This window comes from Gavialis gangeticus, unplaced genomic scaffold (genome assembly GCF_001723915.1).
Source record: "Gavialis gangeticus isolate Ggan-Ray unplaced genomic scaffold, GavGan_comp1, whole genome shotgun sequence".
Lineage (NCBI taxonomy): Eukaryota > Metazoa > Chordata > Crocodylia > Gavialidae > Gavialis > Gavialis gangeticus.
In genome coordinates this window covers 44,209,032-44,217,232 of record NW_017729022.1, presented here as the reverse complement: position 1 = coordinate 44,217,232, position 8,201 = coordinate 44,209,032, and the positions used below count along the sequence as shown (strand labels likewise).

General features: G+C 47.6%; 1 long non-coding RNA gene across 1 annotated transcript in view; it reads left to right on the top strand.

Annotated features, from left to right (window-relative positions):
* Positions 1–3,456, top strand: part of LOC109297019 — a 23,538-nt gene extending 20,082 nt beyond the window's left edge. Inside the window, exon 3 of the long non-coding RNA XR_002097153.1 lies at positions 3,382–3,456. This is a non-coding gene — a long non-coding RNA (uncharacterized LOC109297019). The remainder of the gene's footprint in view (positions 1–3,381) is intronic.
* The last annotated feature ends 4,745 nt before the right edge of the window (positions 3,457–8,201 follow it).

Sequence of the window (8,201 nt, the reverse complement as noted above, 5' to 3'; positions counted from 1 at the left end):
TCTTTTTTTTAATGTTCCTAAATTACAGTTTCCAAAAAAGCTGTGAAAAATAAATTGAAAGGGGGGGGGGGGGAACCCAGAAGGCAAAGAGAGACTACACAGAAAATAGAAGAATAAAGAATGTTCTTCATTTATTTTTTATTTTAATTATTATTTAACAAATGCTCAGAATTAAAATAGAGATATGAAAAGGATGGAATAAATACTGAAGCTACTAAGTGTAAGATAGGGAGAATAAAACAGAAATAGATGGGTAGAAACCATCAAGGTGGTCTTGGGTAGTGTAGCAGACTGGGCATCAGGGGCAACCATGCTGCCCCTGTTAGCCAAATGGTTACTGTCTTGCCCTGATTCTAGATACCTTTCTGTAACAGGGAACCCTAACCCTGTTACTAAGAGACAGGGTGGCCCCTTTAAGTCCAGAACCATGGCCGGCTGGTCAAGTAGGGGTTAGGGCTCAAGCCCTGCCAGCCAGTCAGGTGACTGAAAGGGGCAGGGCCTGGCTTACATATAAACCCCAGGGCTGAGGCCAGGATGGTAGTTCCCTGCTAGTAGCCAAGGGGGAAGGAGCTGTTCCAGAGCAAGGGGGTAGGCCTACAGTGGCCTAGACTTAAAGCGGTTCTGGACTTAAAGAGGCCACCCTGTCTCTTAGTAACAGGGTTAGGGTTCCATGTTACAGAAAGGTATCTAGAATCAGGGCAAGACAGTAACCATTTGGCAAAAGAGGAATTTATAAATACCATCTGTGAGGCTTGGGCTGCGGTGTAGAGGAGGAACAGAGCCACAGATAGTGTCCCCTGGCATTGGGGCAGAAAATTGGCAGCCTCCAGCTTTATTACATCTATTAATCAATTAACAACAAGGCATGGCAGGAGAGAAGGTGGGTGGCTGGCCCATAACAGGTGGGCGGGGCCACTGGTAGACAGACCCCAAAGAGGCACCCCTGTTACAATGGTGCATTGGCTGGGAACTTTTCATATGGCAGTATGCATCATAGGACGCTGGTTCACCCGTATGAGGGAAAGAACTCTTGGGTCCATGGAGAGAGAGAAGCGAGAGCAGACACTAACCCCAGACCCAGAGTCACAGCAGCAAGTCTTGGATTGGCTACACCAAACAATACAAGGCCTACAGGATCAAGCTGCAAGACAGCTGGCACTGCTAGCCAATATGACCGGGAGCATCCACCCATGATCAATGACCCAGGTGCAGCTACGGAGCCAGAGTTGACTCTGAGGTGGGAGATAAGCCACCCGCATTGATGGTGGAAATGATGATGGAGGGAAAAAAGGTATGGGCTATGCTGGACTCAGGCTTATTACAGACAATGGTGCGGAGCGACGTGTTACTACCAAGAGAGAGGGAAATAGCAGACCATGTAATTGTGCAATGCTCGTGTGGGGATTCCATTGAAATTGGCAGAGTGGGGGTCATCCTACAAGTAGGCAATAGGACCTGCCAGATGCTAGTTGGGGTCACTGAGTGCTTACCCTACCCAGGAGTACTGGGCTGTGACTGGCCAGAGTTGTTGAAAGAGATAGCCAGCGTGAGGCAAAAGGAGGGGACTGAGATGAGAGAAAGTTGCTGTTGGAGGCCCTGGGAGACTGAGAAGCCGGAGGCTGGATGGGAAGGTGACCCGAGGGCTGAGGGATTCACAGGTGAAACTGAACAACTCCTCCCAAAGAAGAGGCCGAACAAGAGGTGGATGTTGTGCATTTGTGGGAGGACAAACATTTCCAGTTGGAGCAGAGTTGGGAGGCAGATTTTCGGTATGCTTTGCAGGAACACCTGGCTCAATGAAACAGCGAGGTATTATGACCAGAGCTGATGAAGACAACACCAAGGTTCGAGGTAAGAAATGACCTCCTGTACCGAATTGAGCAAGGGAAGCCTGAAGGAGAGGAGGGTGTACAGTTGCTGGTACCTCGGTGATATCAACGGGCTTTACTGAAGGTGTCTCATGAGCTTCCTATGGGTGGACATTTGGGCAGGGACAAAACAGAAGCTCGCATTCAGGCAAGATTTTTTTGGCCAGGACTATTGCGGGAAGTGGCAAGGTATTGTGCTTCATGTCCCGTGTGCCAAAATGTGAACCCAAAGCACCCTCCAAAAGCTCCTTTAATTCTGATGCCTTTGGTAGAGGTTCCCTTTGAGTGGGTGGCAGTGGACATCATGGGGCCACTTCCCAGAAGTAGCACCAGAAACCAGTATATTTTAGTTTTACTGGATTATGCAACAAGGTACCTGGAAGCTGTCCTGATGCAGACAGTGCCCGCTCCAAAGGTGGCGAACAAGCTGTTGAAGATATTCTTATGAGTAGGACTCCCTAGAGAACTGCTGACAGACCAGGGAATGAATTTTACATCGCGTGTGTTTTGAGGGAGTGAGTAAAGCTTTGGGGATTAAATACCTGAACACGGCACTGTATCACCCCTAAACGGATGGGCTCATGGAGCATTTTAACTGGACTTTGAAGCAGATGTTAAAGAAATTTGTGGTCAAGAGTCCTCAGAATTGGGATAAAATGATACCACCATTGTTGTTTGCTGTAAGAGAGGCACCCCAGGCCTCGACTGGGTTTTCACCCTTTGAACTATTGTATGGCCAGCAACCAAGGGGAATCCTGGATCTGATTAAAGAGAGTTGGGAAGAACAGCATAGTAAAGATCAGAACTTGAACCAATAAGTGATACAACTGCAGGAACATCTTGAAGCAGCTTGGAGCAAGGTGTTAGGAAATCTCAGAGAGGCCCAGCAACGACAAGTGAGGAATTATAACTGAGGTGCATGAGAAAGGAAGTCTGACTTGGGGGACCATGTGTTGGTTCTATTACCTGACCATGACAGTAAGTTACTTGCCCAGTGGCAGGGTCCCTATGAAATTATACACCAAGTGGGGCCCATAGACTACAAGGTGCATCAGACAGATAAACAAAAAAGAAGCAAATATACCATGTCAATATGTTGAAGTGGGAAGACCAGGAGTTTATGTACCTAGCCCTTCATCCTGAGGAATTAGAGTTGGGACCCTCCTTGATAGAGGGAAGTGGACCGGGTGGCACAGAACTGGCCCCGTGACTATCTGAAGAGCAGAGAAGACCATGCCAGGTGAACTGTGAGAACTGGAGACAGATTTGAGAGCAACTGCAGACCCAGATAAAAATGGAGATTGAAATGATGCTGGAGAAAGGCATCATATGCGAGTCCCACAGAGACTGGCAGAGCCCCATCATGGCAGTACCTAAGCCTGATGGAAAAATTCATCTCTGTATCAATTTTTCTGGAAGGTAAATGCAGTAGCTAAGTTTGATGCCTATCTGATGCCAAGAATAGATGAACTGGTGGGAAACATTGGGCAAGCTTGCAACATTTCCACTTTAGACCTGACAAAAGGATACTGGCAGGTCCCAGTAGCACCCAAAGATCAAGAAAAGACAACATTCACCATGCCTTGGGGTCTCTTCCACTTCTGGCACATGCAGTTTGGATTACATGGAGCTGCGGCTACGTTTCAGTGTCTAATGGACAGAGTTTTGGCTCCCCATGGGGGTTACGCCGCAGCTTACATAGACGATATTATTATATACACTGAAGACTGGGCTGAACACCTCACTGCGCTGAAAGCAATAATGCAAGACTTGAGAAGGTCCTGGCTGATGACCAATCCGAAGAAATGTGCGATAGGGGAAAAAAGAAACACAATACCTTGGGTTCCTAGTAGGAAGTAGAAAGGTGAGACCGTTGTTAAGCAAGGTGGAGGCATTGTGAAAGTATCAAGCTCCTCATACCAAGAAACAAGTGAGGGCTTTTTTGGGGCTCGCCAGCTATTATGGAAGGTTTGTACCTCACTTTGAGGACTTAGTAGTGCCTTTGACAGAGATGATAAAGGTGGGGACTCCAGCCAAGGTAAGATGGACACCAGATATGGAAAAGGCATTCTGAGTGGTGAAGGACACACTATACTTGCAACCCCTACTATATACACTGGATTTTAATAAACCTTTCCTGTTGCAGACTGATGCATCAAAAAATGGCTATTGGAGTGGTGTTGGTTCAGAAAGAAGAAGAGCTCCCTATAGCCTACATAAGTAGGAAATTACACCCACCAGAAAAGAATTGCGCCACGATAAATAAAGTGTTTGGTGATTAAGTGGGCTGTTGAAACACTCTGATATTATCTGTTAGGGCAGCAGTTCACACTGATCACTGATCATGTGCCCCTATGCTGGTTACAGAGTATGAAGATGGACAAAGCTAGACTGATGAGATGGGCCCTTATTCTGCAACCATATTGTTTTGAGGTAAAGCATCGCCCTGGAACCCAGAATGTAAGTGCCGATTTCTTCTTGAGACAATACGAGGAGGAAGAGGGACTAGGGGAAACAATAGGACCATGGACAAGAGAGAAGGGGGGGGGGGGGTAACAGGGAACCCTAACCCTGTTACTAAGAGATAGGGTGGCCCCTTTAAGTCTGGAACCTTCTGGTCACAGCTGGCCGGTCAAGTAGAGGTTAAGGCTCAAGCCCTGCCAGGCAGTCAGGTGACCGGAAGGGGCAGGGCCTGGCTCACATATAAACCCCAGGGCTGAGGCCAGGATGGGAGTTCCCTGCCAGCAGCCAAGGGGGAAGGAGCTCTTCTAGAGCAAGCAAGAGGGGAGAGGCCTGACTGTAGGAGCAGCTTCCGACTGCTGAGGGACAGAGTGTTCCCCGGTATGGCTTGGATGATCTTATAGCCAGACAGCTTGAATTTGTTGCAGTCCAGGGGTTTGTGTTTTTGTTTACTGTTTAAGACTGGTGAGGCTATAAGGGGATGGAGGAGGTCTCATAGGGGACCCACAGCAGCGTGAGGTCCCCAGCGCCAGAGAGGGCGCAGCATTTTGGGGTGCACAGACCCTGGCATCAGAGAGGGTGCAGCATTTTGGGGTGCATGGACCCCGGCGCCAGAAGAGGCTACAATACTCAGGGGTGAGTGGACCCCAGCGCCCCAGAGGGGCAGGAGCCCGAGTGAGAATTTTTTGTTTTTTGGGTTTTTTTGAGAGCTAGAGCCTGGGAGTTAAACCCTGATTAGTGATTTGTTTGTTTTTGGTTTTTTTGTCTGACAGGACTAGCTAGATTAAAGGGGGGTAGGCCCACTGTGGCCTAGACCCCGACATAAAGAGGAATTTACAAATACCATCTGTGAGGCTTGGGCTGCAATGTAGGGGAGGAACAGAGCCACAGATAGCATCGGGGCAGAAAATGGGCAGCCTCCTGCTTAATTACATCTATTAATCAATTAACAACAAGGCATGGCAGGCAAGAAGGTGGGAGGTTGGCCCATAACAGCGGGGTGGTAGATGGACTCCAAAGAGGTACCCCTGTTACACCTCTCTTCTGCCCTTTCCTGCCAAACCTTGATTTAATTGTTAGATTATTAAAGGGAAGCTGCCTAAGAATCCTAGAACACGCCTACATCTTTCTTTCACCAGCAGATCCCCTCCTGGACCCCACTGGCTCAAATCCAGCCCTTCAGGTGGGCACTCCTGGTCCGTACATGCACTGGCTCCCCCAGCCCCCGGCACTCATTGCCTTATGGGCTATTCACAGCCTCTGACCTGCCCTATAGCCATGTCCATGGCTTGCATGTTTTAATCAATACTGTTCTGTCCCTTGTAGGGCCCTCAGCCTCTTCAGCTTGTTTCCGTTTTCTCTGTCCATCAGCCCTGGCCCACTGATTTGGGTCTGGCTCTATTGCCTTCAGCCCTAGCAGTCTTTAGTCTCTCTGGGTGTCTGGCCCTTTTCTCTTGCTCTGGGCCCCTATCCCTAGAATCTCCCCTTCTGGGCTGCTAGGTCCCTGATCTCTACACTTCTGGGCTGCTGTTGCCCCTGCTGGGCTTCAGTTCCTGATCCTGATTCTCACCCCTCCTAGGCTATCAGTTTGCCTCTCTTGGGCTACAGATCCCTGAACCTGGCTTGAATCCTGCTTGAGCACTGGGCTCCTAGCACTCTCTCTCCTGCCCTGGCTGGGAGCAAGGCAACTGCATGCACCTTAGGCACAAATAGGACCTCCACCTCCCCAGTAGTCCCAAACCCAAACTGCCACTATAAAACATAACACAATAAGAAAGCCCTCTGGCTGTAAAAAGAAAGCTATCCCTATATGGGTTGCACCATAAACCCCAGTTCCCTGGCTGTACATAACAAAGCTTCCCCTCTCTGGGTTATATTGCCTAAAAGCCCTCAGTGTTTTACTAGTATCCCTAGCGCAGCTCAGTAGTCAACCATATGCTCTGCTGCCATCCTATCTTGGAACTCCGTGCCCTGCAGCTTGCTCTCAGGCACTGGCTTTATGTGCCTCCTGAGCCCTGCCCATCTAGTCATGTGCCCTGCAGCATGTCACTAGCATACCCTTCCATTGTCTGCTGACGTACCTGATTTCCTAGCTAGGGTTTAGTTCAGTAGTCTGTAGCCCTTTGCTTCTGGGCTGGTCCCTGCCTACAGCTTGCTGTCATTCTGTTTGCTGGCAGCCAGCTCCTCAGTTATGAGTTCTCCCACAGTCAGCCTATTCTAAATAGTGGTCTCTTGACTGGCTGCAGGTATTCCCCTCTTCCTGAATTGGAAGCTCCCTGCCTAGGTAGGACTGATTCCTGGCTGCCCTGGAATCTCACAGTAACCCCCTATTTAGCTCCCCAATTGCAGAGTTCTTTCTCATTAAAGTGATAGGATGTCCTAATCTTCCTGTCATGGGTAGGCACCATACACATTTTTTGCCATTCAATAGCAGAAGAATTGCACTTAAGATGCTCTCCTGATAGGCAAACATGAGAAGAACAGACATTTAGGAGATATGCTGCATTCTCAGTCTTACCCAGGTACCCAGAGGACTATTAATTGTTTGATGTGTAACTCATCATTTAGATCCAAAGTGGTTTGAGTTTGTACCAGAGATACCTAGGTAGTCTCTCATCTGGATGTATCATGAAGATGTTTCTTACACTGAGAGCAGTTTATTTTTATACTACTCAACACAATGTAAAATTGCACTGTATAATATGGAAATGGTCACTAACAGTCAATATTGGTCTTCTACTGATGAATGAGTGGTGAAGTACTTATACTTGTGATTAGCTTCTGGATTTAGTCAAGGAAAATGCTTAAATAAGACATCTGACATAAGGGCTAGGGACAGACATTCAAAAAGCCTGAGCCTGAATTGATTCAATCTTTGCAGGTTAGTCTAACATGGCTAAGCTAAAGCAGTTTTGTAACCAGATAGACATCCCAGAAATGCAGGCACATACTTATAGTGGCTCAGGCTAGAAGCTGGGGGGTGCTAGAGCAGTTGTTCTTTCCTTCCACAGCATGGAGCTGAGAGGGGCGTGGCCAGGCTCCAGCAGGAGCTCTGATTAGCCCAGCAGGAAATTGATAACGGTGTTTATCACCCAATTAGGAAAGCAAGAGGGAGACATTACCTGTTGATTCTACTTGTTGATTCAGCAGGGACTGTAGCCAGCATGTGGTATGCTAGCTAATATAAAGACATCTCCTCAGCAACGGGGGGGTGGGGAATTCCTGCTTAGCAGGGTGTGGTGAAGGAAGTGGGGAAGAAGCCTGCAGTCTCTGGAGCAGAGGGGCCAGGCCTGCTGTGGAACAGAGAGCCCCACCCAGGCCAGAGAGCATGCCAGGATGCTGGGGGTGTCTGGTTTATCTTAAGCCAGCAAGGGGTCTGGGATAGAGATTGCATAAGCCAATTTGAGCCAAATCGGTTCAGTCTGCTACTACATTCAATCAAGTTCATCTCAAACCAGTTTCAGCCATTCTCAAACTGGTATATGTGCACTGGTTTGTGTGTTCTGTTACAGGTTTAAACTGGTTTAAACCAGTTTCTAATCACTCAAGCCACTGTGTGTAATGTCTGTCCTTAGCCTAGGAGATGAAATACAAAGACTGGGGTCCACTTATGTTTGTTAGGCTCATAAACCTTCTTGTTCTCATTGTTTCATTTATTTTAATGTTACACTATATAAATAGTGAGAATACCATATATATGGTATACCATAAAGCTTCTAATTGCACACCATATGTTATATTTATCTCTACATTGGGTTGCAAAAACTGTGAGACCAAATTAGTCTCAGAGGTAACTTCAGTGCTTCAGTCAAGGATCTTTTGGGTCAAAGTAATATATTTCCTTATGATTCTGTTACCTGTTCTAAATTGTAT